Source organism: Octopus sinensis, linkage group LG10, assembly GCF_006345805.1.
Source record: "Octopus sinensis linkage group LG10, ASM634580v1, whole genome shotgun sequence".
NCBI lineage: Eukaryota > Metazoa > Mollusca > Cephalopoda > Octopoda > Octopodidae > Octopus > Octopus sinensis.
Genome location: NC_043006.1, coordinates 44286063 through 44309266, shown reverse-complemented (window position 1 = coordinate 44309266; position 23204 = coordinate 44286063). Strand labels below are relative to the sequence as shown.

Sequence of the window (23204 nt, the reverse complement as noted above, 5' to 3'; positions counted from 1 at the left end):
AGAAGTGAGGTGGGTGGGATTGTAAGAGCATGAAGACAGTAACAAATGGTTAGTCAGGAATAGAGGTGAATGTAGCAAAAGATGAATAGAGATGGAGGTGCAAATTGATGGGAAATACCTGTATTCTATTATTTCAAGTATTTTTGAAGTATCTATTGACCAGTATTACATTGTCACATTCAGTTTTTAGATCATATAGATTGAAATTTGGCTCTACATTCTCTTGTCTCTTTGCACAGTAGTTTCCTGTCAAATCTCAAGTTCTGAATTGCAAATTAAATTGCATATAAAATGGACATCCGTTTGATAGACAGACCTTAATCTTCACTGTGCTGATGATGTTACATGCTAATCATATGCGAGTCAGTTCTTTAAATTGTTTTCTATTGGCCAGGAAAAATAAAATGTGCAAACTATGATCATATGTACTGGAATGGCTGTGTGGTAAGAAGCTTTCTTCTCAACCACATGGTTCTGGGTTCAGTCCCACTGTGTGGCACCTTGCGCAAGTGTCTTCTATAGCCTCAGGCCGACCTAGGCCTTGTGAGTGGATTTGGTAGATGGAAACTGAAAGAAGCCTGTTGCATGCATATCGTAGAAACACTGCCAGATCAGACTGGGCCTGATGCAGCCTTCTGGCTTCACAGACCCCAGTTGAACCGTCCAACCCATGCTAGCATGGAAAGCGGACGCTAAACAATGATGATGATGATGATGATGATTTGTGTGTCTGTGTTTGTCCTCCCACCATCGTTTGACAACCAATGTTGGTGTGTTTACATCCCTGTAACTTAGCGGTTCAGCAAAAGGGACCAGTAGAATAAGTACTAGGCTTACAAAGAATAAGTCCTGGGGTCGATTTGCTTGACTAAAGGCGGTGCTCCAGCATGGCCACAGTCAAATGACTGATGAAATGTGGAGAATTCTGAAAAGTACCCCACTATCAAAAAAGAGTTTACTCAGTTCCTGTGTCTCAACTGCATAAGCTCAGAAACTAAGTATACTTGATCCCGGTGCAGTAAGGATTAATTACCAATACACTACGACCCTTGTCCATTTCTGAACTGTGTCTGCTCTCCCTCTCTCTCACTTCCATTGTGAATGCAATGTTCTCTTCTCTACTGGCTGTGTGGTAAGAAGTCTGCTTCTCAACAATAAGGTTTTGAGTTCAGTCCCATTGCATGGCCACTTGGTAAAGTACCTTCAACTATAGTCCTGGGTCAACCAATTCATTGTGAGTGGATTTGGCAGACAGAAACTGAAAGAAGCCTATTGAGAATGTGTGTGTGTGTTTTACTTTCTCCTTGCCTTAACATCACATGATAGCTGAGAGTGAGTATCACCATCATTAAAGCACTGTCCATTTTCAGTCTGGTCATGGGAAATACTGGTTTCCAATTTTGGTACAAGGCCAGCAATTTTATGGAAGGGAGTAAGTTGATTGTATCAACCCCAGTGCTTATTTTGTCAACCCTTAAAGGATGAAAGGCAAAGTTGAACTTGGCAGAATTTGAACTCAGAATGTAAAGACAGACAAAATGCTGCTAAGAATTTTGCCCTTGGAAACAGTTGAGGATTAGCAATAAGAAGGCCATCTATCTGTAGAAAATTTGCCTCAACAGATCCATGTAAGCGTGGAAAAGTGGACATTAAAACAATGATTCTAGAATCTAATTCTAGCATGCGTCTTTTCTAAAAAAAGATGGTGTAGCCTACCTTTTATAATTAATCACTTGGCCTTTTCTTATGTAATTCCTTGATTGACATTATATTAAGTTCATACTAAGTTCAAATCTAGTTGCTTGCAGATCCAAGTGAAGGCTATTTTTAGCTAGACTGACTGAGCTAATAATGTGTCTTGCCAGCATACCAATTGTAGTAATGTTTGAATTCATTGACCATAAAGCCATTAGAGGTTACTATCATGGGTCCACAGTCACCAATGGAGTGAAATTACTTGTATTCCAGATTTATAATAGCTTCTTAGGTTGTTGCTTGATATTCTGCCAAGATGTTTTCTTATATTTTTAGACAAGTCGCATTGTACAATTTATCTTAATGGAAAATATGTACCAGCTTGTTGGGGAAGTAAATTTGTGGTAAAGTAGCATTCTATTCAAACTTGGAAATCTTTCGTCATTACATCATCAAATCCATTGATTGGTACCATACAGCTGTTAGCTCTAGCAAATTACATGTGGTATATGTACAATTCAGCAGATGCAGGTATGGCTGTGTGGTAAGAAGTTTGCTTCCAAACCACATGGTTCCAGGTTCAGTCCCACTGTGTGGCATCTTGAGCAGATGTTTTCTTCTCTCGCCCCTGGGCAACCAAAAGCCTTGTGAGTGGATTTGGTAGATGGAAACTGAAGAAGCTTGTCGTGTGTTTGTGTGTCTCCTTGCTTTGACATTGCGTGATAGTTGTAAATAATTGTCATTATCAGTCAAGCAGTGTCATTCCTTTATAATATTCTGTGAGAATGTGTTTGGGCAAAGGGAATTTGGGCATTTGGGAACAAGTGAGGGTTGGTGACAGGAAGGGCATTTAGCTGTATAAAACCAACCTCAGTAAACTTCATCCCACTCATGCAACATGGAAAAGTGGATGCAAAAATGATGATGATTAGTAGTAGTTATACGGTCAAGTTACTTGACTACTAATTAACGAGTAATAAGTTCAGACTGTGTGTTCTAGTCATACAGTGGTGTTCTTGGACAAAGTATACTATATCTGTTGGCCTCTATCTTGTTATAATAACTTGAATACAAATATCCAAATTTGTAAAACATTATTATAAATAAGACTTTCTTGTATGTGTGTAATAAAGCCATTGAAGAAATTACAGTAATTTATAAAATGATAAAGGATAATGTCTGAACTGCTGGAAGCATGTGCTTGGATTACATTCTGTATTTGATGGCATATAAAAAGCACTTTTTTACTAAATAAATGTGTATAAAAACAATCACTCTGGATCCTATATGTGAAGTTGAGCCTCCCATAACCTTAAATGGACCAAAAACTCTTCTTCTGGAATAGGCGCTATTGAAATTGGGGTGCATCTACTATGCCTGTGTGACTTTTATGCCATGAAATACAGTAGCTAATAGGATTTCATAGAAAAGTGTTGCCCTTTCTGTATCGCATAGCATCAACAGTGTCAGCTATTTCAGTAAGCTAGATGATGCATTAAAGAGAAGAATTTACATCATCATAATATTATCGTCTGTTTTCCATAGTGGTATGGGTTGGATGGTTTGACAACGGTTTGACCAGAGTTTGGCAAGCAGGAGAGCTGCACCAGATTTCTGTCTGATTTGGCTTGGATCCCCTTCCTAACTTCAACCACTTTACAAAGTGTGCTGGTTACTTTTTACGTGGCACCAGCACAGGTGTTTTTAGGCGCCATATGTCTGAAACCAGTGGATTAAGTTATGCAAGTGGCAGAGGATAATATCCAAGAGGAAAAAAAAAAAAAAAAATTTTCTTGTTTATTCTGGAAGAAGGAGTTGTGCTTATGGCCTTCACAGGCTCTAACCAGTGAAAATGACACAACATTCCTTTTGAACATATGCAGTTAAGCAGCTGCAGGAAAAGCCATGGGGTGTAAGAACTAGATGTAGTGGCTAATGAAAAGGTAGGGAGTAGAGTGTTGGACACTTGAAGAAAAAAGGAGAGATAGGTAAGTTAGGTGAGGTTAAATAGAGGTGGTATGAGATTAGCCAGCTTGAAGGGTAGAGGTCACTGTAGTCATAAGGAAGAGAGAATATGTCTATGGGACAGAGGTTGGGGTTGTTTTCATGATTGGTTCCATGCCAATCAGTTATTACTTTTCTTTGGATAAAATGCTGTTCAGAAAGTATAACCAAAGATACTATATTTTCAATGAGAAAACTGCAAGAACAAAGCACCTTATAGTATTTGTTGAACCTGTAAAGGTCTTTGATAAGGTTTTATGTTATTTAGCTCTGCATCATATAATTTATTTTAGTGTATCTAGGACTACATTATGCAACGCGTCCTTCTCTTTTTTTTTTTAAGTCAGTAGTGTGGATTCTATCTCTAGTAATTTGACTAACTACATAGAGCTCACATTTGTTTGGGTTTTATTATGTTTTGTAGTTTGATGATTGCTGAGAAATCTGTGTTGTTGAATGGCTGGTGAAAGCAGTCTTGGCTGTGTATGAGGGTGCTAATCCTGGAAGAGTGTTGTATAGTCCTAAAATTGTTCATGGTCAACATGGCATTTTCATTGTCATTTAACATTTGTTTTCCAATGCTGGCATGGCTTGGGTGGTTTGATAGGGTATGTCTAGCCTGAGGGCTGCATTGGTTTCTATTGTCTGCTTTGGCAAAGTTTCTATGCCTCAATGTTTTACCTAACACCAACTCCTTAACAGATTGTACAGGATGCACCTTAAAAGGGTCATGAGTATTGCTTTTCTTCTTAACTGAGCAGTAAAAAAAAAAAGCGTTAGTTTTATAAGAGTTATAAGCAACAATAACTGCTCTAAAATCAAGACCATTGACTGCTCAGGTGATTATCTAGAAGTTGTAGATTGGTTCTGACATTTAAGTGGTATAATAAATTCTGGAACTAAGTCTAACAAAGGTATAGTACCACCTAGGGTAAGAAAGAAGTGGAAGAAATCAAGGAAGCTATTAGAAAATGGCTCTGTCTACAGAGGTTAAATTGTATGAAATATGTATACAAAGTATGATGTTGCATTGTATCATCGTGTGATTGAGCTTGCTTGGATATTTTTAAGCTGCACATGACATTCATCTTAGTCCTGATTTAGTTGAAGTAGGTCCTTGGGGAGGCATCAAGTTTTTCTGGTGAGTAGATCTACATACGTTGTGTTCAGATGATCTGCTTGAGTACGGCCATACTTTGGCATCTGTAGCAGTAGTATTTAAACATGGAAAATATGTGTGAAAGGTCTGGTTCGAATAAGCTGGGTGTTGTGTATTGGTTGTTTAATGTTAATTGACCTCTAAGATTAAGTGTAAATGAGACAAAGTGGGTAGACTTCAAATGTACTGGTTGATATGTGCTGGTGAGTGAACTGTGTTGTTATGGATACTCTGAATTTGGAATGAGATGATGGTTGGGTGCTGACTGGGCATTCAACCTATTTTGGCACTGGAGACACACATACACACATTGCTGTACAGAAATATACACATACAGATAGAGTGATGTAGGAAAAGAAGGTGAGAGAGACATTACATATACATAGAAAAATAACTAAATGCTAGAGAGAAAGAGTGACATTACAATAACTGATGTCAAATAAGTCAGTATCATAATCAGTGGTGCCAAATAGGTAGCGCCAAAATGGTTCTGACAAAACGTTTCATTCCCATTCAAACAGATGTTTGTGGTGGGTGGAAAATGTCATGAGTTGATAGTAGTGTATATACTTATATATATATATATATATATTATATATATATATATATATATATTATATATATATATATATATATATATATAATATATATATATATTTATATATATATACACACATACACACACACACATATCTATATATATATATATATGAGAAAGAGAAAGTAAAGGCAGACCAAATAATTCTTTGGGGTGAAAATGTTACAGTGAGATCTAAGAACTCTGTTTTGTTTAAATGAGATAATGCAAGATCAAAACAGGAATGTGTGATGCTGCAAACTACTCTCGTGGACTTCATCTTGATGAAACAATTGAGAATGGTAAGATGCTGTATGTGTATGTAATGATTATTTTGGAATTCTCTACATTGTTTAATGGTTTTGGTGTTGTTTTAAAGGAGGCTCCATCTATCTCTTGTCTCTTTGAGCAGTAGTTTCCTATCAAATCTCACTATCAAGGCATGTACCAAAGGGCTTTCTCTCTACTCACGTTCTGTCAACTTTGGTGTTGCCTGGGTTTGGTTTTGTCACTCACACTGTCTCGTATCCTCAATGACTTATTTGTTGTCGTGTCTAGCAATACCCACTCCTATGTAAATGATACAATCCTTCATTCCTCTTTAAAATTCCACACCTCAACATCATCTTCAGTGCTAAATCTACATTGTGTTTGGGAACAGACACTTCAAGAACATCCTCCCATGGGATCATACTAATCTCATCTCCTTCAGCAGTTAAAGGACACTATCACTTCACATGTGAAGAAGATGTATCCTGCCCTCTAAATATGAGCAACACAAAACTAAAAGCTAGTCCTCACCACAGTGAAGATCTGTGGTTTAGTGGTTAGAGTATTCAGCTCATGATTGTAAGGCTGTGAGTTCAATACCTGGTGGTGTGTTGTATTCTTGAGCAAGATACTTTATTTCACATTGCTCTAGTCCACTCAGCTGACATAAATGTGTAGTACCTGAATTTCAAAGGGCCAGCTGTGTCACACTGAATCTCCTTGAGAACTACATTAAAAGTATGCATGTCTGTGGAGTGCTCAGCCACTTGGATGTTAATTTCATGAACAGGCGCAGGAGTGGCTGTGTGGTAAGTAGCTTGCTTACCAATCATATAGTTCCGGGTTCAGTCTCACTGCGTGACACCTTGGACAAGTGTCTTCTACTATAGCCTTATGAGTGGATTTGGTGAGCCTGAGGCTAAAGTAGAATACACTTGGCCTAGGTGCTATGCAGTGGGACTGAACCCGGAACCATGTGGTTGGGAAGCAAACTTCTTGTCACAGTTATTTTTTAAATCATCTAGAATTGAATAAACCTGCAGGTGACTCAGGGTTTGGACTGTTCTACAGTCATAGAAAGGGGATTCTTTATCATTCTGAAAAGAGAGAGTTGTTACCATAATCCTTTTTTGTTACTTTATTTCTGTTGAAATACACTCTGTTTCATCATCATAATTTAACATTCACTTTTCTATGTTTGCATGGGTCGGATGGAATTTGATGAGGCACAATTTCCATGGTCAGATGCCCTTCCTATTTCTTTATTGCCCACAAGGGGCTAAACATAGAGGGGACAAACAAGGACAGACAAAGCGATTAAGTCGATTACATCGACCCCCAGTGCGTAGTTGGTACTTATTTAATCAACCTCGAAAAGGTGAAAGGCAAAGTCAACCTCGTCGGAATTTGAACTCAGAACGTAAATACAGATGAAATACGGTCAAGCATTTTGTCTGGTGTGTTAACGTTTCTGCCAGCTCGCAGCCTTGTATCGGTATGCATTGGAAGAAATAACTAGGTTTCTTCCCCTAACGTTTTACAAAGTTCAACTTACACAAGTTAATGTGTGAAAAGTAAAATAGGAATTTTCCTGCCAGCTCGCCACCTTTCTATCACCAGCGATCACTTGTTTCCCAAGCAAGGTAATATTCCTCCATGGCCAGACAGTTTTCATGGAAGAATGGAAATAAACAGCATTCATTTGTATTATTGTGACGCTTATTTACAATCTTCACTTAACTAAGGTTACACACACACACACACACACAAATGTTCCAGGCTCCTCTCTGCTTTTGTGATATTTAATTTGGTAAATAATGAAGCTATTCAAATATACTTGTCATTATTAACATGTTAACCACCATGTGTTCCACATGTGATTCATCACAAACCTCACACAACTGCCACATGCACCACTGGGAGTACATTTTCATAATTTCAGAAAATATTTTATTCTGTATCTTAGACATGGTTTTGAGGATATTTAAATAACACGAGCGATAAATATTAAAGTTTATTTGTGCAATATTTTTTTTAAAATGTGAGACAAATTATATTTCCTTGTAATTAAACAGTATGCCGAATGAGTGGAAATATGTAGCATCTTTGGTAAGTCCCAGTAATAGGTCAAGGATATTTTAATAACATGAGCGATAAGTATTAAAGTTTATTTGTGCAATATTGTAAAAAATGTGAGACAAATTATATTTCCTTGTAATTAAACAGTATGCCAAATGACTAGAAATACGTAGCTTCACTGGTAAGTCCCAGTTGGAGGCCGTGGTGGTTAAAGTGTTAAACTGGTGTTAGGAATATAAATGAGCATGAAATTTTGATGTCATCATCGTTTAACGTCCGCTTTCCATGCTAGCATGGGTTGGACGGTTTGACCGGGGTCTGGGAAGCCAGGAGGCTGCACCAGGCCCAGTCTGATCTGGCAGTGTTTCTACAGCTGGATGCCCTTCCTAATGCCAACCACTCAGTGAGTGTAATGGGTACTTTTTATGTGCCAGGCGAGGCTGGCTAATGGCCATGATCGGTTGGTGCTTTTTACGTGCCACCGGCACGGAGGCCAGTCGAAGTGGTGCTGGCAATGGCCACGTTCGGGTGGTTCTTTTACGTGCCACCGGCACTGGTATCACAACTACAATTTCCATTGATTTTTGATTGATTTCGATTTCACTTGCCTCAACAGGTCTTCGCAAGCAGAGTTTTGTGTCCCAAGAAGGAAAGGTATGCATAAGTGAACTAGCTACATCCCAGGTAAAGGCCACGGGTTATGGTCTCACTTGTCCTGCCGGGTCTTCTCACGCACAGCATATTTCCAAAGGTCTTGGTCACTAGTCATTGCCTCGGTGAGACCTAATGTTATGAAGTTTTAATTTAATTTTAACACAAGGAATTCACACCATAGATCTCGAATCAGTCTCAGCATGGTCGGTTTCTACAGAGTTAGTGTTTTCTTCTGATTGCATTTAATAGAGTTCCTGTCAAACAAAATAACTTCAGTCTTTCTATTCTTAACATTATTCTTTTAGTATTTCATCATTTACTCTTCTACATTTTTCAGAAAGATTCTTCTTGCTTCTGTTATTGTTTGTTATAAGCTGTGAGCTTAACAATCTCTAAGTTTTCTCTGAATATTGTTTATGGAATCTCCAGCAATGAGCTTGCTTTTTTCATAAGCTGACATTGTTATGAAAAGTGAAACACTTGTCTGTCATGAGTTTTGTTATGCCATTTAATTGGCATTTTAAATCTCTTTCCTGTAGTTCATAATTCACTCCCTCACTCTCTATTTATTACTGTGTATATTCCAGCAGTTGTTAATAACTGGTTTCCAACACTGATGCACCCAATTCCCATGGTTTTTTTTCTTTTAGTATTTTTCACTACACTATAATTATTGTATATGAAGAAATTATCTTGTAACCACCTACCAGTGTATTAATATGTACAGCACTACCTGGGATTTAAATCTTAAATGATTGCAAGCTCATCCTATTTTAAACCCATGTCAACAGGTAAAACTAAGCTTTCGTCATCTTCAATCATCTAACATCCACTTTTCCATGCTTGCATAGGTCAGATGGAATTTGTTAAGGCAGATTTTCTACAGCCAGTTGCCCTTCCAGTCATCAACCCTTATCTATTTCCAAGCAAGTTAATATTTCCCACTGGCCAGACCTGATTTTCATGGCGGAGTAGAAACAAACAACAGCACTTACATGATGATGATGATGTTTGTTTACAACCATCATGTGATGTCAAGACAAGGATTCATATACACACACACACCTAGTGGAGTGCTAAGAGCATACACACACACATAGTGGAGCACTAAGAGCACCATCCGAACGTGATCGTTGCCAGAGCGGCTAACTGGCTTCTGTGCCGGTGGCATGTAGAAAGCACCATTCGAGCGTATTTGTTACCAGCATTGCCTTACTGGCACTTGTGCTGGTGGCACGTGAAAAAACATTCAAGTAAGGTCATTGCCAGTGCCGCTGGACTGGTTCCCATGCAGGTGGCATGAAAAAAACACCATTTGAGCATGGCCGTTGCCAGTACCGCCTGACTGGCCTTCTTGCCGGTGGCACGTAAAAGCACCCACTACACTCTCAGAGTGGTTGGCGTTAGGAAGGGCGGCATCCAGCTGTAGAAACTCTGCCAGATCAAGATTGGAGCCTGGTGCAGCCATCAGGTTTGCCAGTCTTCAGTCAAATCGTCCAACCCATGCTAGCATGGAAAGCGGACGTTAAATGATGATGATAACACACACATGGGCTTCTTTCAGTTTCTGTCTATCAAATCCACTCACAAAGCTTTGGTCAGTTTGGGGCTACAGTAGAAGCTTATAGCCCAAAGTGCCACATAGTGGAACTGAACCCAAGTTCACATGGTTGGGAAGCAAGTTTCTTAACCACACATCCATACCTGCACCTAGTAATGACAATCTAGAGAAACAGTTACAATGGTAACATTTCCTTTAGAGAAGGTTATTATTTAAATCTTGAAGTATATTTATTTCATTTTTGTATGTAGTTTGCAAGATTCTTTATGTGAATTTGTGTGTTAAAGCATATTTTATTGTGTCTGGGAAGAGTAATTCTCTTTTAGTGCCTTATTAATTTAACACACTCACCAGTCTGATTTCCACTCATTTACTTGTTATTTTTTACTAAAATTTTCATTACGAATCAACGATTGTTGAAAAGGTTGCAAGTTGCAATGAATGACTCTCGCTAGACACAATGAAGTATATCTACTTTTTGGGTTAACATATTCTCCTGTTTTGTTGCATCAGATATTCTCTCTTGTTGTCATGGGTATTGAAAATGTTAAAAGCAGGAAGGAAATCTGAAATTAGTAAAAAAAAACAAAACATTATTTCTGGATATTATTTATTTATTACTGTTTAAATGGTGTCACAAGGACACATGTTGTTGAGTTTACTTTTTCCATATGTAGGAAATATATTTGCAGCCAGTTGGGAAACATTGACTTTAATTTCTTCCAGCATTACCAAAATAGTTCCTTTGTTAGTTTTATGATAACCTTGAGAAATTAATCACTGAAATTCACTGCTTATTTTTAAGTTCCTAGGTGTTTCACTTCACTCCTTATATAATTTTATATTTATTTGCAAAATAAAAATAAAGTTTTGTTGGCTGAGTAGATAATATATATTGCTAGCAACTTACAGGCTGAGTGTTCAAATTTACAGCAGGTATTTTGTTTTGTTTCTCGACTGGACACTATTCTATGTGCTTCAGTTCATCTTAATGTCAGGAATAAGTACAAGTGTGGTTATAGGCGCAGGTATAGCCCTGTGGTTAAGAAGTCTTCCTCCCAACTACATGGGTTTGGTTTCAGTTCCAGTGCATGACATCTTGGGCAAGGGTCTTCAGCTATAGTTCTAGGCTGACCAAAACCTTGTGAGTGGATTTCATTGACGGAAACTGAAAGACATCTTTGTGTGTGTGTGCTTGTATGTGAGAGTATGTTTGTGTCATTTTGTCTTTACGTATGTAGTTGTTGTAAATAAATGATTCATTTCTGATATTCTGCAAAAACATGTTTGGGAACAGATAAGTGTTGGCAACAGGAAAGGAGTCCAGTTGTAGAAAATCTGCCTTAATAAACTCAGGGATGTTAAACTGATGGTGATGGTGAAGCTGTGAATGTTATCTGTGGTAAACCTACATTCTATTTAGAGGGATATTTATATCTCATCTGCTTCATGCTCTGAAACTGGAGCTTACCACTATCTCTCAAAGTGATTTGGTACTTAGGGGACACTTGGTTTTTTACTAATGATTGTATTTAAACATCATCTGGACCAAGAACTGCTTCAATTTTAAATGCTAAGAAAACATCTATGTTTTACAGTTATGAACCAATTAATAATCAAAGGTTATCAGATATTGGCTCATAAGTTTGTTATTTCTTTATTGCCCACAAGGAGCTAAACATAGAGGGGACAAACAAGGACAGACAAAGGGATTAAGTTGATTATATTGACCCCAGTGCATAACTGGTACTTATTTAAATTTAATTGACCCTGAAAGGATGAAAGGCAAATTTGATCTCATGGAATTTGAACTCAGAACGAAGTGGCAGATGAAATACCGCTAAGCATTTCACCCGGTGTGCTAATGTTTCTGCCAGCTCGCCGCCTTGGCTCATAAGTTTGTATTCTGCTGCAGTGTGTTCCTAATTGTAGGACAGTCATAATGTCTTCTGAGAAAATTAACCTATGATACACACGTATATCTCAGTAGAGATTTCTCTCTCCTACTTAAGGATTCAGAGATAAAATAACAATTTTGAGTTCCAGTTTTACTTTTGAAACTGTTTTATATTGCAATTATCTAATGGGATTTGTATTGGTTGATAATAATAGAAATAGGTGATCCACAGTATTGATAGTATATGTTTATATTATTTTATATAAATGCCTTACAATTGTACAAATGTTTTAATGTCAATGCATTTCCTCAAATGTGTTTATGTTAAAGGATTATGCACTTGCAGCTTATTGAATTCTGTCAAATTCATGTATCTATATTCTACAGGGGTAATGGCTTGCGGAGATGAGCAGAGAGTCACTTTAGTTAACAATATACTTTAGATTCAATTTTACTTTTGTTAAGAAATGAGGTGGCTTTATGGTTTCTCTCCCTACAATTGTTTGTGTACAGTAGTGGTTCTCAACTGGGGTCCATATGGCCCCTAAGGGTCCATGTAAGATTTTTGGGGGTCCACACAACAAAATAGTAAATCGGGGACCCACAATAATATTTTAAGGGGCTCCTGAAAAAATTTTGCTTTAGAATGTATTGGCTAGTATTGCTAAAAACAGCCATGTTTCTTTAATGTATTATATATTTCAACCTACACAAGCTAATGTGTTGAAAACAAAATAGGAATTTTGAAAGAAGCATCTATAAAACTAGTTTTTAAACATTGAATGGCTGTTAGGGTCCACCAGAATAAAATGGTAATCAAAGGAGTCCATAAATACAAAATCATTGTGAACCCCTGTTGTACAGGATGTTTGTCAGATATCTATGTATTTGCATTCTTATGTATATTACTTACTGAAACCCTTTGCTCCCATTGGACCATAGGTCATTGATGAATTTGGTAATGGTGTTTGTTTTACTTGTAAAACAGTTAATAAAATTCATAAAATAAAATGAACATGTGGAGAGGGGAATTTTGAAGTTTTGGGTTAGGGCTTTTCAAGCCTGCATCATGAAGTGAAGCGAGTTCTGATGGATTGAATAAAACTCACTAATACTCATGGTCCACAATCTTATATTTTATAAGTTAGTATCTTCCTGTTTATCATCAAGAAATATTAATTATGTTTATTAATTTAACTGAATGGAAGAAATCGCAGAATATCAAGCTAAATGCTATGTAGTATTACTTTCATCCTTGTAACTTTGGTGTTCAAAATAGGCTCTTGCCTTTCAACCCTCTAGGGGCAATAAGATAAGCAGCAGAAATGCACTAGGGATGATTCAATCAACTGTGTCCTTCACCGACTATTTGTAGCTATGTGCCAATATAAGGAATTATAATTAGAACTATCAAATTACTAAAGGCTGAAGTTTTGGTTTAAAAAAAAAAAATTTGTAATATTTTGAATAATGTTGATTAACTTTCTTCAGATCTTCTTATAGTTAATTTTCATAGGGTAAATACAAAGTATTTCTTCTGCTAGAATATAGAAAAAAAAAAAAACTCTGTCTGTAGACCTCAACGGTTTCACTCAAACAAATTATTGGGTAGGATAAATTTACATAATTTTGAGAGATGTACTAGCACTCTGTTTCTCTGTGTTTGTGAATAAATGAAAAATAAACTATCCTTATATTTAGATAAAAATGTCCATTTATGGCTGCATGTGAATTTAAATGTGCATCTATACTGGTGCATGCATATTGATGAAGTGCACATTCATAGTAATAGTTGGGAGGAAGTAAATACTTTTGTATGTATTTCAATGAAGTTATTTTAGGCAATTCTGACTGTATAGAAATATTAATAACCAAGTTAAAAATATAAAGATATGCAGGATATATAAGTTAGTATTAATATATTTAATATATCATCATCATCATCTTTGTTTTACTGTTCACTTTTCTTTGCTTGCATATGTCAGACAGGAAATGTTGAAGCTCTTCCTGTTGCCAACCTTGACTTGTTTCTAAGCATGGTTGTATTTCCCTGCAGCTGGACATATTTCTACAGAAGATTAGAAATGAAGGCCACTGATTGTATGACAGTGATGCTTATTTACAACTATCCCATAATGTTAAGAGGCGATGTAAACGTGTGTGTGTTCATCTGTGCATGTATTTATACATATATAAAGACTCCCTTCGGCCATGAGTACCATGGGATTGTACCTAGAAAGTTAACCTCTGAGGTACAACTCTGGGCAAAGTTGTTTATGGAAGACCATCAGTTGCCCATGCATACCAGCCTCCCCTCTTCCCTCCATCGATGTTGTCTAAGGGAAAGGCAAAAGCTGATACAGCTTGGCACCAGTGATGTCACAACTCATTTTTTACAGCTGAATGAACTGGAGCAATGTGAAATAAAGTGTCTTGCTCAAGAACACAACACAGACTCCAGTTCGGATATTGTACTCACTACCTCATGACTGTGAGCCCAACACTCTAACCACTGAGTCATGTGCCTTCACATAAGGGTACAGGTAAAGACCCCCTTATACACACACTCATATACACTGGGCCTTCTTTCAGTTTTCATCTATGAGGTCCACCTTCACAGCTTTGGTGAGAATCATAATAAAAGACACATGCATTGGGACTAAACAATAAACCATGCGATTGGGAAGCAGACTTTCTAACCATACAGTCATATCTGTGCCTACACGGAGCATTAAAAAGCTAACTAGAAATTGATGATTAAGGAATTAAAAACCAAATACACTATTAGGCAATGAATAATATTAGTCATTTTCTGATATGGATGGGAAACAACTCTAGACATATTTTGGTCTTATTCTGACATCATTCACAAAGCATACCTTTTACTATACTTGCTGATAGTTGGATGGAGTAACTTCTTCAATATATAATATTATCTTCAAGAAGGATCATTGAAGAAAATTACATAGGTGTCTTAAGTTTTCAGTTTTAAATGATAACAGAAGTAGGGATTGGAGGAATATGTTAATTTTTTAATGACTCTTTTGCTAGCAGCACTAAAATTCTTGTAAAATTCAATCTGTTAATTTGTTTTGATTGGTATAGTTTCAGATTGTCAGCATTGTTTTAAGATAGAACTTCAAACATACCTTTTATTGTACAATCCATGCCAGGATGTAACAAAGAAAATATAATGATTACATTGATGTACAATAAATCACCTTATTAATTCAATCATAGGCAATCAAGATGATTATGGGAGACCCCTTTTCCGTCATGAATGACCATAAGATTGCACCTAGAAAGTTACCCTCCTAGGTACAAGTCTGGGCAAGGTTGTTTATGCAAGGCCATCAGTCACCCATGCATACTAGCCTCCCCTCTTCACACTACTGATGTTATCCAAGGGAAAGGCAAAGGGGCCTATACAGCTTGACACCAGTGATGTTGCAACTCATTTCTACAGCTGAATTAACTGGAGCAATGTGAAATAAAGTGTCTTGCTCAAGAACACAACATGCAGCCCAGTCTGGAAATCGAACTCACAACCTCACAATCGTAAGCTCAACACTCTAACCACTGAGCCATGTGTCTTCACAAGATGATTATATATGTCAATTTTAATACATTATGTCTATTTTAATTGGTTATTTATTTTAGTAAAACCAGTGCTGTTTATCAGGAGTCTTTGCTTGACTTTTCTCTTTATTTCTCTTAAGTTTTCATTGGAAAATTTCTTTTGTAATGGTCAATTTATCTCATGATGGATTAGGCTTATCTTTTTATTCTAGATGCATTTTGCTAATTCTAACCTCATCATTTCTCTTGTCAAGTTTTTGCTCTTCTTTTATTCAGATTTTTAGCAACTACTTATATTCACCTTCCTATAACTTCAGGCTGCACCATGACACATCTTTGCCATCTTCTTCTTTGGTAACCTTATATCTCCCTATAGGAAAACAGTTGTTCCTGTTCGTCTATCATGCCTTAACCTGGCATAAAGCTACCCCACCTCAATACTACTCCCCCCACCAGCTGAGGGGTCTTATTTTGTGAATTACTTGGTGACCTCACGAGTGCCAGTACTATGTAAAAAGCACCTTGAATGATGTGAAGTGATTGGCGTTAGGAAGAGCATCCAGCCATAGAAACTGTGCCATAGTAGACATTGGAGTTTGGTGCTGTCCTCTGGCTCACCAGATTCTGTCAAACTGTCTAACCCATGCCAGCATGGAAAATGGACATTAAATGATGATATATAAGTCTTTCCACATTGCTACTATCTGATTTTAACAAAGAAATCCTTTAAACTTATAATTTGGATATGATGAATATTCTGAGGCATAATGAGTTGCTTCTGACCCTTCTTATCTCACTGACCATAGATTCTTTGTACCTTCCCTGACCTTTGCAGAGGTTGGCTCACAGTGAACCTATGTTTTAATTTTCCCATGTTTGTAAGTTAATGCAGCAAATATTTGTCTGCCTGCAATGACTTCTTTTGGTAGATAATTATCTCCTGTATTTCTAATTTTTGAATTTGATGAGGCCCTTCTTGATGCTGTCAATGGGGATAATAGACATTTTGATATTGCTAACTGTGAGTTGCAAAATATATGAAGTTATGTGCAGGTGTGGCATAGTTGTGTGATTAAGGAGCTTGCTTCTCAGCATTGTGAACTTGGTCTTGGTTTCAATTCCACTACAAGGCACCTTGGGCTCGTGTCTTCTACCATAGCCACTGGCTGACCAAGGTCTTGCGAGTGGGTTTAGTAGATGGAAAATGAAAGATGTGTGTGTGTGTATACTCTTGTTGGACATGATGAGATAATTGTAAATGAGCATCATTGTTATACAAGCGAGGTTGTTTGTCTCCAATCTTCTGTGAAAAAAAAAAAAGTGTCTGGCCTTGGGGAAATATTACTTTACTTGGAAACAGGTGAGAGTTGGTGATAGGAAAGGCACCAGGCCATAGAAAAAAATCTGTCTCAACAAATTCTATCTGGCTCATGCTAGCATGGAATAGTGGATTTTAAATGTCAATGATGTTGTGATGCTTTCTTTTACTATGATGAATTTCATAGAGGTCTGCATGATAGTCATTTAGTCCTGTAGGGTAGGATTTAGGTGAGCTGATGGTGTTAGAGATGTATCTAGTTTTACTGCTATTACTGCTTAGTTGCCTTCAAAAGTGCTCACTATATAAATGTGAAACTGTAGACCCCTACAAAGCTAGATTTGTCTACTTTGGCATATAATACGTACAAAAAATATGCACTGCAGAATAAATTATTTTACCATGAGGAACCTGATAAAAAATGTAAATTCACAGTTAATATTTCCAAAACTTACTGTACCTTATCCTACAGCTGAAATTTGTTGTTTTACTAATGTTTTCATTATTTTTCCTGGTGGTCTATTTATTTATTTTATTTCATTTCATTTACTTTTTTTTTGTAGATTCAGGTAATTTTAGAGTCTGGTTTTAACCATGCCAGAACCATTGGGAATAAGTTAATCATATCAATAATAATCATTTGGCAGGATATATTGGAGTTATTGATTTGTTTCACCAAGTGTTCAGTGTTTTTCCACAAATGAAAAATTCCTACTTATGGAGAAGAAATAATTTCACCAGGAACTAATTCAAAGAGGCACCACCAAGACTGGACATGAGCTTTAATAGAACATTAGGTTTGATGTCTGCTGCTTTACTACCCAAGTCCTCATCTCTCTGTTGTCACCAACTCTTCTGTTAGACGAGTGGGCTAGGGATGTTTAATACTTTGTTTTTGGCACACTAGCTCCTTCCTGAGTCATATAGATTCATAGGGCTGATCTCCTGGTTTCTATGGCATATATATTTCCCACATGGATGGGACACTGGTCTGTCACAGGGTTATCACTTTTTCCACTTGAGTGGACTGGAGCAACATGAAATGAAGTGTTTTGCTCAAGAGTACAATGTATCAGCCAGTCCTGGAATCAAAAGCACAATCTTACACTTGTGAGTCTAACACCCTATCCACTAAGTCACGTGCCTTTTGGCACAATGCTGTACCAGAGTTTTACACTTAATCCACTTGGCCATTTTAGGGCTGTATTTTTCCCTGGAGAGAAAGGTGAGGATATCTGAGTTCTGGGAACTCTTGCTTGAGGGTTTCTGTATCTTGTGGATAGCAGAAATACATTGCTGGTTGCCAACAAAGGGTGACAAAATGAATTACTTGTAGAACAGATAGCTCTGATATATCTCTAACTTTTAAGAGGATGCAATAATTGTTTTGTTACAAGGCCAATGAGAGTTGCCTCAAAATAAGCCATTGGCCTTCATAACTATGACTGTTATCAGCTGAACTGGCATAATGCCCAGTAGAAGCAGTAATTACTTTAGCTCTTCTAATGTTTGAGGTAGGTCTTCTCAATGATGCCAAGAACTTTGAAGAATCATGTTCCTACTGACATTCTAATTTTTGGGTTGGAAGGGAGGAAGATTACAATAATATTTACATTTGTTAATTTTTTGCTTTACAACTCCTTTGTACTTTTAGATGTAATATTATTGCAGAAACAGTCTGTATTGATTGCTTGTAAAATAGTTCTTTAATTTTTTGATTGAAATAAAAAAAAAAATTTCATTTTTACTAAACCAGACATGGCTAACTGTAAGTATTGCTGTGTGGCTAAGAGGCTTCCTTTGCAACCACGTACTTTCGGTTTCGGTCCCATTGCTGTCACCTTAGGCAAGTGTCTTCTACAATAGCTCTGGGCTAACAAATGTGAATTTGGTAGAAACTGTATGGAAGCTCATTGTGTTTGTGTATATATGTGTGTGTGTGTATATATATATATATATGTTTATATATACACATCATCATCATCATCGTTTAGTGTTCATTTTCCATACTGTCATGGGTTGAATGGTTTGACAAGAGCTGGTCAGACTCTAATTGTCTGTTGTGGCATGGTTTCTAATAGCTGGATGCCCTTCCTACTGCCAACCCCTTTGCAGAATGTGCTGGCTGCTTTTTATGTGCCTCTGGTATGGGTGCATTCACACACCACCAACATGAATGCATTTTATGTGGCACTGGCACCTGTAAAGGATAAGCCTATATATATATATATATATATATATATATATTATATATATATATATATATATATAGACGACAGCAATTTTATGTAGTTTGATGTGTATTTTTCAAGTACAGGTGTGTGTCCTTGCGTTTGTGGCTGTCCTCCATCACTGCTTCACAGTTGATGTTGGTTGCTCTGCTCTCTCCACTAAGCCTAGTCCACCAACAGAATCCCAGAACTCTTACGTCTTCATGTACACCCAGAGATAAAATTTCCTTTTCTGTCACCCATCAGCTCGCGGTTCTGCCACTTCAGCGTACTATCCTCTGCTGATCTGTCTCTTTTTCTTCTAATTGTTCTTACCTTTCTCAAGTGACCTTTTCTTTCAAAAGAGATAGAGCCTTGCATGATTTTTCTTATGTCCAGAAGCTCTTATCCCCTCCTGTAACATACATCTTGGTACCTTTATGCTACACTTGTCTAGTCGTTTCCAACAGTACACATGTAACTGGACCCTCCAGGCCCAATTCTAGGTTACCAACTATTTAGATCATTGGTACACCACCATATTTTGTCTATGGATTCCTAGGATTCCTATTTTACAGTACTGGACTCCCTTAGCCATTCACTGTTTAAAAAAAGCCCTATTGTCTTTTTATAATTAAATATTATAAAGAATTGTATTAAAAAATTACTAAAGTATTTGACGTATTGTAGAAGTAAAACCAATTAATTGCACATAAACTTTAACAACAAAATCTTATATGGAACCACAATGGCCATATGGACCCTGGTTGAGAATACCTGATTTAGACTGTGCTTTCACCTATCATATTTAATTTATTTGTACAAGTAGATGAAACTAGCCATTGTTTACTCTTTTACTTGTTTCAGTCATTTTGACTGCAGCCATGTTGGAGCACCACATTTAGTCGAGCAAATTAACCCCAGGACTTATTCTTTGTAAGCCTAGTACTTATTCTATTGGTCTCTTTTGCCGAACCGCTAAGTTACAGGGATGTAAACACACCACCATCGGTTGTCAAGCGATGGTGTGGGGACAAACAGACACACATACATATGTATGTATATACATATAGACGACGGGCTTCTTTCAGTTTCCGTCTACCAAATCCAATGACCCCAGTTGAGAATCACTGCTGGTTTAGATGATTGCTTCCTCAAGTATGTCTGAAACTATGCTCAGGCATTTTCCAAAAGTTATAGCTTGACTTTTCACTTTGCCAGCTGTTCGTTAGTGGAGTCACCTTCATCTAGAAACATGTGAGAATGCACTTCATTTTTCAGCAATTCTTTGTCAGAAAGTAAGAATGAACACCTCTTTGTTCTCTTAGTTGACTTTGACCTTCTTCTTTTCAACCTCTTTCCACTCTACCAATCCCTATCCTGGGTTATTAAGTTAAGGAATTGCCTATAGGTAAACAACACTGCCACACCCTGACTACTCTCACCTCCTATCCACCCTATTTACTCCATTCTAATTCTTTACCCTTAACCTTCTCTTCTATCTGTACCTTTTTCTTTACCACCAACTGTGCATCCTTTTTTTTATCTTCTTTTCTTGTCATCCCTTCTCCTCATCTTAACATCCTCTCTCTCCTGTTTCAGTTCATGTTTATTTCCTTTCTTTGACTCTATGCCTCCTACTAAAATATGATCCCCATTGTTACTCCTGCTCTCCTTCATTCTCCACTGCTGTTTTCTTTCTCTCTCTCTCTCTCTCCAATCTATTTATTCAGTACTCTCAGTAGACAGTTCACCTTTCTCCATCATAAGGTCTTGCCTAAAACATTAGGCTTCCTCATGGCTAAATAATTAAGTCCATTTTGTCAAGTTTATCTACTCATTATATATGCTGCCACTGACCATCACTAGGTTCCTTGGATTCTACTGTTTCACATCAATAATATTTGAGTTGATTTGTAAGTTTAATGGTATGAGAACTGTCGTCATCATAGTTGTTGTTTAATGTCTGCTCTCCATGCTGGCATGGGTTGGATGGTTTGACTGAAGACTGGCAAGCCAGAAGGCCGTACCAGGCTCCAATCTGATTTGGTAAAGTTTCTACAGCTGGATGCCCTTCCTAACACCGACAACTCCAAGAGTGTAGTGGGTGCTTTTTACATTCCACTGGCATGGGAGCTGGTCAGGTGGCACTGGAAATGACCACATCATCAAAATCTGAAAGCCATAAGATAATGCATGATTAGTTCAAAATAATGTGAATAAATCATCATCATCATCCTCATCATTTAATGTCCTTCCATACTGGCAAGAGTTGGATGGTTTGATAGGAACTGGAAAACTGCACTAAGCCCTATTGTCTGCTTTGATATGGTTTCTATGGCTGGACAGCCTGAATAAATAAATGTTAGATTTGACAGAATCATCTGAATGCTGAAAGGACAAAGCTAGATCTTCTGGTGATGATTTTAAATGATTTCATAGGAGCCAGAGAAAGGGGATTTAAAAACATATGAAAGGCATCTCAAATCTTTTACCATAAATCTTGGCACTTAGTAACATACAGCCATGTACTGGTGCTTCTTAGTGTGTATGGAGGCCCCAAGCTGGGGGTGGAATGGGGTGGGGCAATAGGACTGCTTCAGTGAAGTAAAGAAAGATGGGAAGAGTCAGCTGATCTCGTGTACCACCATTTTCCTTAACTCCATCTTCAAATGCATTATCTATGTGCAGGTAGGTCTCTTCAGTTAATTGGGCACTCACCCTTTTGATAGTTTTGCTCTTAAATAACAAATAGAAGAAATAGTCATGGCAAGGTGTATTCACGGATGTTGTGAATATACTTCATATGTGCAAGTGTGGCTGCTTCCCAATCACAGCATTTGGGTTCAGTCCCACTGCATGGCATCTTGGGCAAGGGTCTTCTACTATAGCTCTAGGTTGACCAAAGCCTTGTGAGTGGATTTGGGTGATGGAAACTGAAAGAAGCCTAGTTTGTGTCACCTTGTCTTGAAATCACATGATAGTTGTAAAAGAGCGTCATTCATTTCTAATATTCTGCAACAAGGCAGTGAGCTGGTAAACATGTTAGCACGCCGAGTGAAATGCTTAGCAGTATCTTGTCTGTCTTTATGTTCTGAGTTCAAATTAAGTACTAGTTGCGTACTGGGGTTGATCTAATCAACTGGCCCACTCCCCCAAAATTTCGGGCCCTGTACCGAGAGTAGAAAAGAATATTCTGCAACAACATGTCTAGCCATGGGGAAAATATTACCTGGCTTTGAAACAGGTGAGGATTGGCAACAGGAAAGGTATCCAACTGTAGAAAACTTACCCTAATAAACTCTGTCCCATGCAAACATGGAAAATTGAACATGAAAATGACAATGATGATGTTCCAAGAACAGCACAAGAAGGCCAAGTCTATATAACTTTCTCTCATTTGGAATGTATGCGCACATGTTGTATGATTGACACTTGAAAGACACAACTAGAAAGGTAATGATGGAAAATTTCCATAACGCTTGAATTCGAAAAGAAACATAAATTCCATTTCTTATTATAGAAAACCATGGAATGGTTAAGACTGTTGCATTTGATATCAATCCTTTGATAAAGTATGGTATATTAGCTTTCTCGCAAAATTCCTCATAAATTATTATACTTCATCACATAGCTCTGAAGTTTTCTCACTACTCGTGTCATATCTGTGACCCTGATCTACCTACATTGCTCACTCCATTAAATTTGTTCTTCAGTATTTTCAATATGTCACTTTTCTAACTTCCTTTCTCTTCCTGAATGGCTTTTCATCAATTTCTACTCAGTATATACACTCTTGTGTTGATAGCATGACTCACTTTTGTTCTGCATTATTTAAATTTTACAATTTATTGATAATATCGATTTCTTATATAGGCACAAAACCGCACATTCAAAGGACAGGTTTACCAGATTAGACAAGTCTATCACTTAACTAGTATCTATTTTATTGACTTTGTGCTGTGTGGAGGTTGGCATGTCAAAGAATAGACCCAGCATTTCCTCTGCATGTTGTAAAAGGCAAATAAAAGAGGTTGCAGTAGGATTTGCACTCCAACTTTGTAAAACCCTCACTAGCAATGACTACCAAAACAGACCCATGAGTTGGAAGAGGGTTGTTGCCTGAGTGGTGCAAAGGTATCATCTGGTAGGCGTAATAGAGAATCACCAACAGATGGTGGCTGCAGTGATATGATATCAC

General features: G+C 37.4%; 1 protein-coding gene and 1 long non-coding RNA gene across 12 annotated transcripts in view; both read left to right on the top strand.

The window, feature by feature from the left end:
* LOC115216522 (misshapen-like kinase 1) overlaps positions 1-23204 on the top strand; it is an 835290-nt gene that overhangs the window by 23032 nt on the left and 789054 nt on the right. The window lies entirely within an intron of this gene.
* Positions 7485-21630, top strand: LOC118765113. The gene is made up of 3 exons (XR_005000961.1): positions 7485-7746; positions 9325-9327; positions 21617-21630. It is a non-coding gene; the product is annotated as an uncharacterized LOC118765113 (long non-coding RNA).